Source organism: Schistocerca piceifrons, chromosome 6, assembly GCF_021461385.2.
Source record: "Schistocerca piceifrons isolate TAMUIC-IGC-003096 chromosome 6, iqSchPice1.1, whole genome shotgun sequence".
NCBI lineage: Eukaryota > Metazoa > Arthropoda > Insecta > Orthoptera > Acrididae > Schistocerca > Schistocerca piceifrons.
This window is the reverse complement of record NC_060143.1, coordinates 58,919,159-58,937,129: the sequence shown is the minus strand read 5'-3', so window position 1 is coordinate 58,937,129 and position 17,971 is coordinate 58,919,159. Positions and strand designations below refer to the sequence as shown.

The window sequence follows — 17,971 nt, the reverse complement described above, 5'->3', positions numbered from 1 at the left end:
TATTCCTCATCATAGTGAATTTAGCTTAGTATTAGAAGAGAAAAAAAATTCTATGAAACAGTACACAGAGACAGGAAGAAAACAAATACACAAGGGTACACAAACACATAGCATAATAATACAAAAGGAAAGGACAGGGTTTGTTTTACTGCAGTATTTTGCAAACAAAACTTTCTTTACTTCTTGGAGATATCCCTTCATTCATCATTATTCCCAAAAAGTCCTATCTATACCTGCTTTCTGTATTCTATTCATATTTCTTTCAAAATAATTATTTCTCAGTGCACAATACTCATTTTTGCCAAATCCGTTTCTTATAACTTCTCAATGCATTTTTTCCCTTTTGTCCATAGTCAGTTTCTTATATAGTCTACCCCCTCTTAAGCTAACTTAAATCTACTGAACTCAGATGCTAAACTAAGGGACAAGGCCATGCAGCAGCACAAAACAATTAACGCAAACAACAATGAAAAAAATGCAAATTTGCAAAGCAAGCTACAGTAAATCTAAATTACCAAACAATTCACATTACAACTAATATAAGGCAATGTGCAGCAAACAAGAAAAATAAATCTGGCTTAGCAGAGTAACACAAATTAAAATTCAGTAGCACTATGCCTGGCAAACAGCAGCAGTAAATGCTATAACGTATACCTATGCATGACAAAGCTCAAGCAGAAAAAATAGTACACTAAAGATAACAATGCAGACATGGGAAATGTATAATCACATCTTAACGTCTATGTAATTAAAGTTGTGCACCACAACAACTTATTGTAAAAAAAATATTACCATGTACTTGAAAAGAATATTATGTATGCAGTTACTGTTACTAGTCCCTTCTTATTGTTCTTTCCTTTCCAAGTGCTCCTTTTTTGAAGAATGTGGATCACAAAATTATTATTTAATAGATCTGTTGACAGAAAGTGTTCACATTAGCAAATGCATTTAATTTTATTTTATGAAACCAATGCTGCAAGACAGCTGGAAACCAGATATCAAATGAAATAAGTAACTACGTACAAAGTAAAGCATAAAATAATCATTCAGTAGTCATGAGGCATTTCATAAGTTAGTAGAAATTCTCTCAATTCTCGTAGATAGACACTTGTCCTAATCAGGTGTGCAGATGTAAGAATGTTTCCAAGTTATGAGTGTGTCGTATTTGCGATGCTTTCTACAAAGGAATGTCAATAGCGACGATAATGGCCTCCCTTTTTTTTTCTCCACCTGTACCTCTGAAAGGCACATGCTAATGGCCTTTTTTTTTTTTTCAGGCGACTGTCGCCCAGCTGGGTGCCCACGACGCATTACGTGCAGGTGGTCACTTAACTTTCTTGCCGAAATATTTACGACACCAGTTTCCGCTACAGTGCAGTCTCAAATAAAAATATTTCACAGGTCAAGAATTTGGGTTACAAATCTGTAGAAACAAAATCCTATAAATATAACAGCGTCCAAATAATTTTCGCCAGCATTGTGATACATTCACGCATATACACACATTTCATAACTCTTAAAGTACGATTCTTGGTTTCCAACATCCTTTTTCACAAGTCAGAGTCCCTAACCACTACTCATCATTCCTTACCATATTATACATATCCATATTCGTCGACACTTCTTCAATACTTCATCATAATAAATATGTAACATAATCAAAATCCTCATATATGGTAGCATCATCTTATTGATCATAAACATATCTCAACAGCATAATACACATTGTCATCGTAATAATAACATCATAAAAACTCCGTCAAATCTTAAAATCGTCGTAGCTTTCTGCAATAATTTCAAACCATAAAAATTATTCTTTGCTCATTTCAACAGTGTCATCTACCTCAAACGTACTTTAAAAATCATGATGTCATACCAAATACATCATTCAAAGCCCTCATAGTATCACAATGGTTCTGAAAAAATATGAAGAGTTCACAAAGTACGGACAAAATACAATTTCATAAGTGTGAAGTTATCCAACTGTGTGATTACGTAAACATCTGTCACTAACATAGTAAAAAGAATGTTTGTTTCTCAGTTAAATGATCAGATAGCTGTGTAATTTATGTGTTAGAGAAATATGGTACCGAAGTGTAAAGTTGTATAAGCAAATACCATATTAGCTAGGGCTCCTTGTGCTTGCCAAACACATGGTACAAAAAGTAAGCGTGTAACCCCCTGAGGATTAATGTAATTATACCCTCAGGTGTTACAGATTACAGTAATGGAATGAAATATATCACGGAAAACCCTTGTATCATTGTACTTCAAATATCTTAAAAAATACATATTTTAAGTGCGAAATTAATCACTCAAATACGTGTCCTGTAGCGCTAAATGTGCGTCTTGCTGTAAGATAATCTCTGTGGAAGTGTCGTAGTTATCGTCCTCCGAAAGCTAAGTTCTGCAGAAGCCAATGTACTTACCTCATGATACACCAAATTTCAAGTAAACCAAAATGTTGCATTAAAATCTCATTAGCAGTACTGGTAAATGTTCTAAGTATGTAAGCCTGATAGTCGTTATGTAATCGTGTCACTAACAAGCAAGAATGTACAAATAACAACACTGTGTCATCTGTTCACTATAACAATGCATTCGTAATTTCTGTTTAAATAAGTTCTCTTGGCTCTTGACTGGATATTTAACTTCAAACATTGTTGCATGGTAACAGTTTCGAAGTCTGACAATACATACTAGAAATGTGAAGTGAAGAGTTTTATGGCAAAGACAAAGTTAAAAAGCAGATTATCTCCCAAAAAATGGTTTTACATGTGAAATGTCGTGTAACCCTTTGCTCTTCCTAGTACACAGAGTTTCAACTTTAACGCAATTATCATGTGGTATACGACGGTAAAGAAAACTGGAATTTTTCTCAAGGTTAGCGTCTATGTTATTTTTCCCTGAGCCAGCGGCCGCAAGTGGTTGCCTGCGGTGTAAGTCATTGTCTGTTTCTTTGTTGGCGCGCGTCGTTACTGGGATTAGGAGACCTAACTTCTACAAATTCGCCTTGCTGAGAGGGCCCAGCCCTGTTAGAATCCCCCCAGTTCTGATGAAATTCACGTCTGTCGTTATGATTATATCGTCTGTCGTCATATCGGTAGTTCCTGTAGTTTCTTTCTTGTCGGTTAAGTGGTGGAGAATTTCTCCCTGAATTATCACTGCACGGTGGACTGTTGCGTCTGAAGTTATTCTGTCTCCCGTGATAATAATAGTTCTGGTTGCCAAATTGTCTGTTTCTATGATTGTCTCTGTCATAGTCATTACCACGGAGAGGTGATCTTTCCCTGTAATTATTACTACTCTGCCAACGGTTGTCATACGGGTGGTGTCTGTTTGGTCACGATATGTGTTGTGAGAATAGCCTTGTTGTGTCCAGTTATTATTTCTTTCATCGCGGAATTGTGACAGATGTGACCTGTAATTGTTGTGTTCCTGGTTTCGCGTTCCGCGATTGTCAGTGTCAATTTCCAGTTCTTGTAACAGTCCCTGAAAAGCTACAATGGCGTCTTTGCAACGTCCTGCTAAAATAATATGTCGTAAATGTTCAGACAATTTGAGTAAGCAAATGCGGATGAGTTCTGAGGGGCTGTATGGGTTTGAAAGATACTGATTCTTATGCAACATATCTTCAAAATATTTGACAAGACTGGAAAATTCAGATTGTTCAAAGTGTTTCATCATCACGATGCTATGTTTTACTCGGTCTTGTGTAGCTTGAGACCAATATGCTGAGAGGAAGGCATGGTAAAATTCTCCTTCACTGTGACAATCGTGAATGACCGATCGCATTCTTACAGCTGGTTCATTCTCTAAATAGCCACACATAAATTCTAATCTGTGTTCTAACGACCAGTTGGGAGGAAAACAATGAGAGAATTGATGGAGCCATGCTTGTGGATGAATGTCGTTGCCAGAATTCTTAAATGTTTTGAATTTACGTGTAGTAATGAACAGCTTATAGTCAAAATCATCATGTCGGCGAGTCGCATATCGGTCATTGTTAGGTCGTGTCGGCTGTTCCATCTCAAAATTCGGTGCACATTGCCAATTTCTTTCATAACTTCCGAAATGCCCTGTGTTATTATTTTACGGCTTTTCCGTATTTCTAAGTCCCTCTTCCCGTGTTGGAGCGCGAGTGTCCTCTGAAATTTGTAATTTTTGTTTTACTTGTGCCAACTGATCTTGTACTTCCCGGATTTCTCTTTTGTACTGTATATTGATTTGATTTTGATTGAATTTCCTAATTTGTTCACACTGTTCTGTGTCATTAAAGACTACCGGTTTTGTGTCATTCAGATTCTCATCTACCTTCGTAGATAAATTAGTGAACTGATCCGAAAGTTCGGCTACTTTCTCCGATAGTGTACTCATTTCCTCAGTGTGTTTTTCTCAACCAAGTTTCAGAGTGTCCATTTGTGTTGAAATCGTATCTACTGTGTCCTTTAAGTTTTCTTGAGTTTTTGCAAGTTGCGTAACCGAATCGGTAGATGCAACTGAGTCAATTTTATCTTGCAAGGTGTCGTGATTTTCATGAACAATAGTTTGCAGTTCTTTTATGGCTGCTTCGTGATTCTGTAATGAATTTTCATTACGTGAAAAAATAGGTTGGAAATGCTCACAAATTTGTGTTTTTACGTCATTACAGACTTTTTGACATTTCGATTCGATGTTATGTAACTCAGTAGTTAAATCTTCACGTGTTTGTTGAAGCATGGTGTGAAGATTTTGTTCCTTTGCGTCTAACTGTTGCTGTGTTTGTCTCTGGTGTTGTTCCATTGTGTCTAACTTTTGAAGCTTTTGCTGTGTTTGTCTCTGATTTTGTCCCATTGTGTCTAACTTTTGAAGCTTTTGCTGTGTTTGTCTCTGATTTTGTTCCATTATGTCTAACTTTTGAAGCTTTTGCCCCATTTGTTGCATTAATTGTAATAACAATGCACTGGTGTCTGAAACCTGTTCCTCGGTGCTTTTCGGCAGTGAATTTGCACCGGCAACATTCACATTTTGACAAGCGGAAATTGTGTCTTGACTCATTTGAGAAAACGGTGAGAACTCAAAACCTGAGTCTACAGTATTTGCAGTATTGTGTTCTGTCATTCCCGATTCCTGAGGCGAGCTGTTGCCGACCGATCGATCGATAGTGCTTCCCTGTTCACTACCTGTTTCACTGTCTACACCATTATTTGACGCCCGCTCCATTTCCCTATGCACAGTTACCAAATTACTACTTTGAACATTAGTAAATTCATTACTCGGTGGCGCTGATAGGCTACGCTCGTCGTCACTATTATTTCTCAGTTTTCTTTGGAGCCTAGTATTACGTTTTTCACACGCCATTATTGTCACAATATTTCACACGATAACACAGAAAAGCACAATTTGAAGAGCAAAATAAGATAACACATTAACATAGAAATGGAAATAATGTCTACTTAAATACTTGGTGCAAATCTACATGCATGTCACAACTGTTTTACTGTACAGCAAAGGAAAGACGGCAACTACAAAGGAGATTCTCTCTACAACTACACGCTAGCAATAAACAAAATCTACGCTAATTACACAAACTACAAGAAATAAATCAGAAGATTCCAGTGAGGTATCCTCGGCTAAGGGTCGACGTATGAAACGTCCCCTTATTGAAGAATTATACAAGACTGTGCTTTAACTGACACACAATATATTCTTTTTTTTTTAGCGCAACGCAATCTGACTTTCAGAAATCCCTACAAAAGAATGGCCCTGACTAACATTAACCTATGCATTTCACAAATCGCTTACCTCACAAAAATCTTGGTTACTCGAACTACTGCAATACAGAAAGCGCCACTACTGCCAGCTACATAAAAGATTCAAACTACAGAAGGCACTAACTACTGATAGGCATAGTTAGCAAATGAAAGATTTTAATAGAGAACAAACAATGTATTTACCTTAATAGTCATAATATATATAGCAGTTCATGACAAATTACAAAACTCCGCCATCTCTCTCCCCACATCCACCACTGCTGGCGGCTCACCTCCAACTGCGCAACGCTACGCGCTGTTCACATCCAGCTGCCGCTGCCCAAGACTCCAATGGCAGACAACAATGCAAACTAGCCACAGACTGCACACAGCACAGCCAGTGATTTTTATACAAAGGTGGCGTTACCAATAAAAAAACCTAAACAGCCTACTTACAACTTGTGTATGTTGGCAACGGCCTTGCCGCAGTGGCTACACCGGTTCCCGTGAGATCACCAAAGTTAAGCGCTGTCGGGCGTGGTCGGCACTTGGATGGGTGACCGTCCAGGCTGCCATGCGCTGTTGCCATTTTTCGGGGTGCACTCAGCCTCGTGATGCCAATTGAGGAGCTACTCGTCCGAATAGTAGCGGCTTCGGTCAAGAATACCATCTTACGACAGGGAGAGCGGTGCGCTGACCACACTCCCCTCCTATCCGCATCCTCCACCCAGGATGACACGGCGGTCGGATGGTCCCGGCATGCCACTCGTGGCCTGAAGAGGGACTGGTAATAATAATTAATACTTGTGTATGTTATTCTTGTCAGCAACTTGGATGCATGCGTTGGTAATCTGACTGCGCGAAAATTCTCCCACTTGACGGCTCTTGCCATCTTCGAAATTGTTGGATGATGTTCTTGCGAAAGGCTGATGGGATTTCGCCCGTCTCATACATTCTACACTCCAACGTGAACAGTCGTTTTGTTGCCACTTGCCCGAGTGATTTTATAAATTCCTATGGATTGTTACTCATTCCTTCTGCCTTATTTGATCTTAAGTCTTCCAAAGCTCTTTTAAATTCTCATTCTTTGTCGTCTCCTGTTTCTTCTTCTATCATATCATCAGACAAGTCTTCCCTCTCATGGAGGCCTTCAATGTACTCCTTCCACCCATTCGCTCTCTTCTCTGCATGTAACTGTGGAATTCCAATTGAAATGTTAATGTTACTGACCCAGCTTTTAATTTCACCGTAGGTTGTTTTGACTTTTCTACGAGGGTAAGTCAATTATTATCCGCAAAGTAGTTATCAAATTTTATTGTAATTAAATAGGAGACTTACATCATTGTTCGACATAGTCTCCTTGCGTTTCAACGCATTTGGTCCATCGTTGTAGAAGCTTCCTGATGCCCTCATAAAAGAAGGTTCTCGGTTGAGCTGCGAGCCAGGAATGCACCGCTTCTTTCACTGTTTCGTCCGAAGCAAATCGACGGTCTCTTAATGCCTGTTTGAGTGGATCAAACAAGTGATATCAGAAGGTAGAAAGATCGGGACTATATGGAGGATAATCCAGTACTTCAAACTCGAGTTGCTGGAGCGTTTCAGCTGTGTGGGCAGCTGTATGCGGACGGGCATTGTCGTTCAACAACACAACATTTCTTGACAGCAATCCTCTGCGTTTGCTTCGAATTGCAGGCAGTAAGAATCTCACTATAATGTACATTGTTTATTGTTGTGCTCATTTTCCCATAATGTTCCAGTACTGGACCTTGTGCGTTCCAAAAAACGGTAAGCACCAGTGTTGCTGCGGACGTTTGGGTCTTGAAATTTTCCTTGCACGGCGAATTTGGATGTTTCCATTCCGTACTCTGCCGTTTACTCTCCGGTTAGTAATGATGGATGCATGTTTCGTCACCGGTAATGGTCCTGTTTAAGGAGTTGTCCCCTTCGTTACTATGGCGCGTTTGCTTATGCAGCTGTGTGAGTTGTTTTGGTACCCATCATCCACAAACTTTATGAGACCCAAGTCTGTTGAGGATGATTTCGTAGGCAGAACCGTATCTAATTTGCAGACAACGTGCCACTTCGTCAATAATTATTCATCTGCCTAAGAGAATCATTTCACGTGAACGCTCAATGGTTTCTTCTTTTATGGCGGTATACGGCCGTCCGGCTCCTTCATCGTGCGTAACACTCGTGCGATCATTTCGGAATTTTTCAATGCATTCGTAGGCGCTCCGTTGTGGCAAAACACTGTTCGACCCTGATACGCCTTTCGACCACAAAAAACGGATCGCTGAACGTTGCTCTTCTTTGGTGCAAATAGACAGCGGAGCAGCCATGATTAACAGCACGGCAGCGATAACGGAACTACCCTACCAGCTTGAAAATTGCAAAGGTGCAACATCAAACAAACAAAGCACGTGTCATCAACGTAAAACGACAGTACCACCAAAATAAACAAAAATACAACTAAATTGCGGATAATAATTGACTTACCCTCGTATATGCTGAATTCGTCCTTCCAACAATCATTTCATTTTCGATGTGTTCACATTATTCATGAAACCTCTTGCCTTAGCTTCTCAGCAGTTCCTATTTATTTAGATCCTTGTATTTCTTTATTCTTGAATTTACCTGAACATTTTTGTACTTTCTTCTTTCGTCAATTAGCTGAAGCGTTTCATATGTTGTCCATGGTCACTCCGCAGTTGTCTTCCTTGTAACTATGGTTTCCCTTCCAACTTAAGCGACTGCCCTCTTTAGAAATGTCTATATTCCTCTTCAACTGTACTGCAGGCTGAGCTACTCATTCTCGCAGTGTCTGTAGCTTCAGACAACTTCCTATCTGCCGGCTGGGTTGGCCGAGCGGTTCTAGGTGCTTCAGTCTGGAACCGCGCGACCGCTACGGTCGCAGGTTCGAATCCTGCCTCAGGCATGGATGTGTGTGATGTCCTTAGGTTAGTTAGAGTTAAGTAGTTCTAAGTTCTAGGGACTGATGACCTCAGGTGTTGAGTCCCATAGTGCTCAGAGCCATTTGAACCAATTTTATTTTTTTTTAACTTCGTATCTCTTCATTTGTTAGTACTGCCGTATTCAACTTATTTGCGCACGGATTCTTTCTGACTAATCTCTTAAACTTCAGCCTACTCTTCGCCATTACAGAATTTTGATCTGAGTCTATATCTGCTCCTAGGGACGTCTTACAATCGAATATCTGATTTCGGAATCTCTGCCTGATCATGATGTAATCTAAATGGAATCTTCCCGTATCTCCCGGCCGTTTCCAAGTGTACCTCCTTCTCTTGCGATTCTTGAACAGAGTATTCGGTATTATTAACTGAAAATTATTGCAGAACTCAATTACTCCTTCTCGTCTCTAGTTTCTACTACCAAGCCCATATTCTCCCGTAACACTTTCTTCTACTCCCTCCCCTGCAACAGCATTCCAAACCCCATATGACTATTAGTTTTTCATCTCCCTTTACGGACTCAGTTACCCGTTCGGTATCTTCATATACTTTCTCTATCTCTTCATCTTCTGCTTGCGACGTCGGCATGTATACCTGAACTGTTGTTATCGGTGTTGGTTTGATGTCGATTCTGATGAGAATAACCCTATCACTGAACTGTTCACAGTGACTCAGTCTCTGCCCTACCTCTCTTTTCTTAACAAATCCTACTCCCGTTGTACCATCTCCTGCAGCTGTACTCATATGATCATAAATTCTTGTCTTTCTTCCATTTCACTGACCCCCACTACATCTAGACTAAGCCTAGGCATTTCCCTTTTCAGATTTTCTAGCCTCCCCACCATGTTCAAACTTCTGCAATTCCACGCCTCTACTCGCTGAACATTATCCTTTAGGTTTGTTTATAAATAAATAAATCTTCTGCTACCAGTCACGATTTTCTTTATTTTACTATTCGCACGACGCGTTTCGAGAAATAATTCCCATTTTCAAGTGCGTTTTTCGATCTGTGTTAAGCCATTGCTTTTGATGTTGTCAGTGTGTGTGAGTCTGCTTCATTTTGTTGACTTTTACTGTAATACATAAGAAACGCGATTTTTAGTTGGGTATCAATTCTTTCTGTGAGGTTAGTGGCTAAAGTTTGAGAACAATTTGTACTTACAGTTTTCTAATGGTCCATTTGTGTAGAGTCTCACACACACTTAACATCACACACAACTTGTACACTTTACACATCGAAAATATCTTATATAAACAAAACAGTTACAAAAATCTTCTTACAGGTAGTTCACAGAGATAACATAATAGGTCTTCCACAGATTATGATATGCTTTTGTACAGAGGTTATTTATCTTACCAGTTTGATTTTACAATTGTGCTTATTTATATGTTTTACTACTTTTGTTTAAGTATATTATCGAAACATCTGAAGAAATTCACTTTAGTTGGTCATTTAGTCTTTTCTCATGTTCACCTCCGCTTTGGCAGTCCACTTCCAGAAATCAGAATGGAGAACAATTCCGGAATCTTTTGCCAGTGGACGGATCATCACGACACATTTTCAGTTACAGGCCACATGTCGTGTGGATGCACGCTTTAATGCAGTGGTTTCCATTGCCTTCTGCATGCTCATGCCGTTGATCTTTGCTGATTCTTCCGCGTTCAGGGGCAGTTTCTCACCCCAAGGGCAAGATAGTGCCCCAAATTTCTATTTGCTCCTCAGCTCTCCTTGACAAGGCCGTTGGCTGAAAGAGGGTGACTTCCTATGCTGACTCCTATACTGAGTCTTTATTCACATGAAGTGTTGAGTGCTACTGTCAACGGATTTCAGATCGATTCCGTACAAGCGGTTTGTAGTCAGATTGTGTGCTTCTGGAATATCGTGTCAGTTATGTGACTGGATTTGTGATTTCCTGTCAGAGAGTTCACAGTTCGTACCAATTGCCGGAAAGTCATCGAGTACAACAGAAGTGATTTCTGGCGTTCCCCAAAATAGTGTTATAGGCCCTTTGCTGTTCCGTATCTATATAAATGATTCGGGAAACAATAAGAGCAGCCGTCTTCGGTTGTTTGCAGATGACGCTGTCGTTTATCGACTAATAAAGTCATCAGAAGATCAAAACAAATTGCAAAACGATTTAGAAGAAATATCGGAATGGTGGGAAAAGTGACAGTCGACCTTAAATAACGAAAAGTGTGAGATCATCCACATGAGTGTTAAAAGGAACTCGTTAAACTTCGGTTACACGATAAAGCAGTCTAATCTAAAGGCCGTAAATTCAACTAAATACCTAGGTATAACAATTACGGACAACTTAAATTGGAAGGGACACATAGAAAATGTTGTGGGGAAGGCTAACCAAAGTCTGCGTTTTATTGGCAGGACACTTGGAAAATGAAACAGACCTACTAAGAAGACTGCCTACACTACGCTTGTCCGTCCTCTTTTAGAATACTGCTGCATGGTGTGGGATACTACCAGATAGGACTGACGGAGTACGTCGAAAAAGTTCAAAGAAGGGCAGCAAGTTTTGTATTATCGCGAAATATGGGAGAGAGTGTCACAGAAATGATACAGGATTTGGGCTGGACATCAGTAAAAGGGAGGCGTTTTTCGTTGCGACGGAATCTTCTCACGAAATTTCAACCACCAACTTTCTCCTTCGAATCCGAAAATATTTTGTTGACACCGACCTACATATGGAGGAACGAACACCACGATAACATAAGGGAAACCAGAGCTCTTGCGGAAAGATGTAGGTGTTCATTCTTTCCACGCGCTATACGAGATTGGAATAATAGAGAATTGTGGAGGTGGTTCGATGAACCCTCTGCCAGGCACTTAAATGTGATTTGCAGAGTATCCATGTAGATGTAGATGTTTTCTTCGAAATTTGAGCACTAGCGGGGTTCAAACCCGGAACCGAGGATGTTTTGATTTGTTAATCAGAAACGCTACCTCGAGACCAGGAGTGCACATTTGCTGTGAGTTACCAAAAAAATTGACTTAAAACTCCACCATCAACTAAGTGGCAAAGCCACGACTTTGAAGTTCCAGCCGCGCGGGATTAGCCGAGCGGTCTAAGACGCTGCAGTCATGGACTGTGCGGCTTGTCCCGGCGGAGATCCGAGTCCTCCCTCGGGCATGGGTGTGTGTGTTTGTCCTTAGGATAATTTAAGTTAAGTAGTGTGTAAGCTTAGGGACTGATGACCTTAGCAGTTAAATCCCATAAGATTTCACACACATTTGAACATTTGAAGTTCCATATCCGCGAACGAACAGTAACTGAAACTCTCGGTTCTCAGAATTCCGTTTGATAAACTCTCTCACTACCACACAGAGAGAAATAAGTTCGTGGCTTGTGGAAAATAATTTGATGCTAAATCACAGTAAGACTCAGTTTTTACAGTTTCTAACTCACAATTCAACAAGAACCGATATTTTGATCAGACAGAATGGGCATATTATAAGCGAGACGGAGCAGTTCAAGTTCCTAGGCGTTCGGATAGATAGTAAGCTGTTGTGGAAAGTCCATGTTCAGGATCTTGTTCAGAAATTAAATGCTGTGCTCTATTTACGATTAGAACAGTATCTGAAATAAGTGACAGTTCAACACGAAAAGTAGTCTACTTCGCATATTTTCATACGCGTATGTCATATGGTATTATTTTTGGGGTAATTCTTCTGATTCAAAAAGAGTATTTTTGGCTCAGAAACAGGTTGTTCGAGCTATGTGTGGTGTAAGTTCGAGAACCTCTTGTCGACCCCTAGTCTACTTCGCATATTTTCATACGCGTATGTCATATGGTATTATTTTTTGGGGTAATTCTTCTGATTCAAAAAGAGTATTTTTGGCTCAGAAACAGGTTGTTCGAGCTATGTGTGGTGTAAGTTCGAGAACCTCTTGTCGACCCCTATTCAATAGTCTGGGAATTCTGACATTGTCCTCACAGTATATATTTTCTTAAATGTTGTTTGTTGTTAGCAATATTAGCTTATTCCCAAGAGTTAGCAGCTTTCTCTCAGTTAATACTAGGCAGAAATTAAATCTGCATGTGGAATGAACTTCCTTGACTCTTGTGCAGAAAGGAGTGCGGTATTATGCTGTATCCATTTTCAATAAGCTACCACAAGAGCTCAAAAAACTTAGCAGTAGCCCAAACACTTTTATGTCTAAACTGAAGAGTTTACTCATGGCTCACTCCTTCTATTCTGTCGGGGAGGTCCTGGAAGAGCTGAAAAATTAACCAAATTCCAGTGTTACATTGTTGATTTTCTTTATTTAAATTTACGAATTGTCGCCTGAAAATGTTTCTTATATTTCATTTTATCTGTTTCTACTATCGTGTTATAATTTCATGTATTGATTCGTTCCATGACCATGGGGACTTCTGCTTAATTTGGTCCCACGGAACAATAAATAAAGAAAGAACGAGCATGGCGTCACACGTATTGTGTGACCAAAGATGCTTTTTATAATGAATATTGCGCTTAATACTCACCAACTCTGACCGAGATGAGTGGTGCAACTTCCAACATAATCAGAATAATAAAAGGAAAAAAATATATAGCCTTCAAGTTGTGGTGTCCCCCATGTGACAACTACGATAGAACACCTGGCGACAATGCACGTATCTGAGAAGGCGTAAGCGGCAGGCCCTTGCGCCGACACTATAGGCTGCCTGCCAATTTCTATTCCGCGGGCGCCGCGTTTTTCCGACGGCTTTGTGTGAAATACCCAGCCGGAATACGTGATCAGTTCACGGGCGGCGTCCGGCGCTCCTTGACGCCACGTGCGACAGCCTCATCTACGGCGACTCGCAAATGAGCCTCACACGCCGCGGGAATACCTTCCACCCCCTGCCTGCCGCGATCGCGGGTACGCTGGGGCCACGCTGCGAGTCTGCTCGCAGAAGTACGATGTGTCTTGCTTTTCCCTCGGCAACCAGTCAAACCTTCAGGAGCAATAGTTGAAAATCTACACCTTATAAGCGCTCGTGGCACTGAAATGTTTACTGTGTACTTCTGTCTGGTTCTTCTGCTTGCATTCGTTTGACGACTGCTCTGACGTTTCGCCAGCACGAGTGGCTGGCGTTATCAAAGCTTCACATCCCATTGCTGGTGGTGGACTATAGTCGAGCTCTCTGCTTCAGCCGCACGTGAGAAAGGCAGCGCATACTTAAATGACTCGGAACACTCATTGTGAAGCTGAAGAAACTAAAACTTGAACCAAACGACATCCTCGTCAGCTTTGACATTGTTTCCATGTTCAACAAAATGCTACTCAATGATTCTCTAGAGCATATGGTTTCATTTTGCAACACCCCACCCGTCACTTAGCTGGTTTTGGCGTGTGTTCACCCCAACTAATTGACTAACAGATCAACAGAGAGTGCAAAACTGCCGCAATATCGGATAACGCAAAAAAGGAATATGGCCCTGTGACTCCTGATTGAACTGCGGTGGCAGTGTTGACATTAATTGGTTCAGAACTGATCCCTTTTTAATTAAAAAGGGGTGCACATTGATGTTATATTCAGCTATTGAACACCAGATGCAAATGTGAACATAAAATTAATTAAGAAAGTGACTTGGGATTTCAACTACTTGATTGAAAACAGATGCAGTCGATTATCACAGGTTTATTTTAACTCACGACCTTCAATCATCACATTACATGACTCTCCTAACAGGCAGTGGTAATAAATTGCGTTTGCGTGTAGTAAAGCGCGACAAATCAAAAGTAATTCCTATCGACTGACCCAGGCGTAATGCGAAGTGCGAGAAGAATTCTACAATACACGGCCCATGAAACCCTCGTGGAAACTTTGCCGACGTGATCCAACAAATTAATCAGTGGCCAGAGCGGGCGCAATATCACCGAATACAGCGTGGCGGAGCGGCGTCATTGTGTGGACGTCGGCCGACCTCGAGGTGCTGCAAGGCTGCACTCGTCTATTCACTCCTAGCTATCTTGCTCAGTACATAGCTGAACCAAAACTTTCTATCTCCAAGCTCAATCGTTCCATTTGCTGAGTCCTAAACTGCAGAGATGCTCACTCTTTCTCAGGCAAGCTGAGTAAAGAACGCCACGTCCGCACTCTAGGCAAGCTGGGAACGGAAGACCTCTACTGAGACTCTTGCCAGTCCACTCTTCGCCTCGGTTTCCCCTCCAGCAAAATCACTTACACCAATTGCAGCGCAAGTCACGTTAATTATGCGTCACTTCCAAGTGCCGACCAATGGCTGCTCTGGGAAGTGAACAAATTCCCATAAAATTTCCCTTCCTCTCAACTTCTTCTATTTAGCTCCCCCAGGCCACCCATCAAGGTTAGCATCTGCACAACACCAAGTTTTCCGGAATTCTGACTCCCAGGAGAGTACTTCAAATTCCTTGCTCCTACGTATTTCATTCTGCCGCTCTTCACCTGATTTACTTCAGACTCTGCGGACCGTGAATTCAGCGTAAAGTTGCTGTAGTCACGAACACGCATATTTTGACCGCTCCACCGTAGCTTTGCACGGCTTTCTCACATGTCTCCCTGAAAACGGGACAACGGACTTTTATCAACAGGCGTACAAGTTCTCCATCTGCTTCCTGGTACACCAGCATGGGGTTGGGGTCAACCACCCATGCTGTCACTCATCTTTAGGTGGCTTGATGCCGTGCCACGTTACCGCTTTCTCAGAGCTTCAGCCGCCCTAAGCTGCCTATTGTCGCTTCCCTTTGCCGTTCCCCAGCCGGCCACGGTCAACTCTAAATACTTCCCAGGGGTAAACTAGCATCCAGTAAAGCGACTTGTTTCCACAAAGTTTTCATGTTGTGTGAACTACTTTAAAACCATCACCCAGCATTAATTATTCCATCACGTCCATACTATACCCTCTACAAGATGCATTGTGGCTTGTCAGTCATTTTGTTCAGCCCTACTGTTCGCTCAACATGAGTTAGGTGATCTTTAATGACTTCATGTAAGGGGCATAGTTCTTGCCATCTTACAATTTTACCGCTTGACATCACTAAGCTTGTAATGTAACAAAATAAAAATTATTTGTGACTCTTTTTCTTTGCTATCAGTGTAATGTAAGAGAATGAATATAAGCCGTGAAATATAAAAAAGAAACACACATTAAAGCGATGGCTCAGCATAAAAGAGAAATAACTAACTTAGGAACATTATTAACAGTGTAATATGTTGTTTAATTTAGCACTCAGTAAACTAGCTCATTTCTCAGGGTAGTTACGTAATCATCGATAATTAATTGTCCTTTTCTTATTTATCCAACACTACAGATATTATTCTAGGCTCGTGAGAAGTCGTGTGCTTATTGCACCAGAGAAACTTGCCAAGTCTGTTTGATGTACACTACTGCAATACGTAACTTAACATCGTGGTTTCGTCTCGATTCCCCAATATAAGATAACAAGAGTAGCATCTACAAATGAAATCCTATAATGGAATTGGAATCCTGTGACCAGACCTTTTCTGCCTGGGATGTTATCTCGTTATATAAAGAAAATCTGTTAGTAAAATTGTTAAATCATTAGTAGCTGCCTCCGGCCTCGTGGGATCTGAAATAAGGTTAATTGTCCTAACCGACGGCTCGACTCGTAGATGAGCTAAAAGAATAATGTTAAAGATTTTTCTAAGATGGCGCCTAACAATGAAAATTCTTTGTTAAGGCCCATATCTACTTAAGACAATCGAGGTATGAGACTCCCAATTGATTGACCACATACACAAATTCTTTTGACAAAATAACCATTATATTTTTCGGGTTTTAAGTACAACATACAATATCAGCTGGTACAGCAATCTCAGCTGTACACAACAACGTCCTCTTAGGTCCGAATCCAAGCAGATACGATACGTGAAAGACAAAGGAAAGGTAGTTCATGCATATAAGCGCAAGAGTCCATGGAATAACATGTCCATTGTAGTTCTATCTCTTCTTCTTTGGCGTACTTGTCGATTATTTATGAAATTTATCGTAATATTTAGTTTACATTTTTTAAAGCCAAGTCCACCCAGGAGAAACAGTACAAGCTCTTTCACGCATGTCTTACTACGAGTTAATTCATACGAAATGGCGATCTCTACGAACAGCTGGCAGGCATCACTATGGGTAGTCTACTTATTCTAGTGAAGACTAATTTCTTGTAGAGGATTTCGAAGAACGGACGCTGAAATTGGTACCTTGTAAAATGGTTTGCTCTGAGCACTATGGGACTTAACATCTGAGGTCATCAGTCCCCTAGAACTACTTAAACCTAACTAACCTAAGGACATCACACACATCCATGCCCGAGGCAGCATGCTAACCTGCGACCTTAGCGGGCGCGCGGTTCCAGACTGAAGCGCTTAGAACCCCTCGGCCACACCGGCCGGCTCGGCAGCTTGTAAAACTTAGGTGCGGTACAGATACTTCGACAGCACTTTCGTTGTTTGGAGCCATAGTGAGGAACAGCTCGGTGACTTCCTAAGATATATTAACAGTCTGCATCCCAACATAAAATTAGTATGAAGGTAGAAAAGGACCAACAGTTTCCCTACCTACTTGTTCTGGTTACGAGGAATGGTGAGTATCTGTAACAAAGCGCTTATCGAAAACCAGCACACGTGGACCGATACCTGTACACTACTCAAGTTAGGAAAGAGAGTGATTAATACGCTTGCAACGCACGTAAGACGAATAGGTGAGCCGCAGCAGCTTGGACGCGGGATGCAAGACCTCTAAAGTGTTCTGAGAGCCGTGAGTACACTACCACTCGCATAAGAAGACCCGTAAAATCTGACACTTGGCGAAAAGACAAGTTGGAAGAAGACATATCGGGTAAAGCGTTCTGCCACGCATCCCATGATGCCAAACAGAAACGAGCGAATATTGCGCAGACAGGTCATAAATGTTATTTAAAAACCGACCAACAAGATCAAAGAGTGTCCCAGATCAGCAAGTGACAAAATGGAATATGCAGCATACCCTGTACTAGCGAAAACTCTGTGTTGGATTGATTGCGCGATAGATCAACACAAAGATCACCGAACGTAAACGTTATTACAGTTTGGGACAGATGGAGAAATCGATCGTGGCGAAACATGAGTTGCGAGACGACCACGTAATAATATTAACTGAGGAGAATAGTTACCACGCCTGTTTGATCAGGGAAGGCATAGAAATACACAAGGATGACAACAGTTTCATCAAGAGAGAAGAAACCCGCAAGTTGAACGGATGATGGATCCCCGTGTAGCAGCGAAGCACCGTTA

The 17,971-nt window shown here is 41.0% G+C and overlaps 1 pseudogene; it reads left to right on the top strand.

Moving 5' to 3' along the window:
• The first annotated feature begins 6,202 nt into the window (after positions 1–6,202).
• On the top strand, positions 6,203–6,320 carry LOC124803697 (annotated as a pseudogene).
• Positions 6,321–17,971: the final 11,651 nt, after the last annotated feature.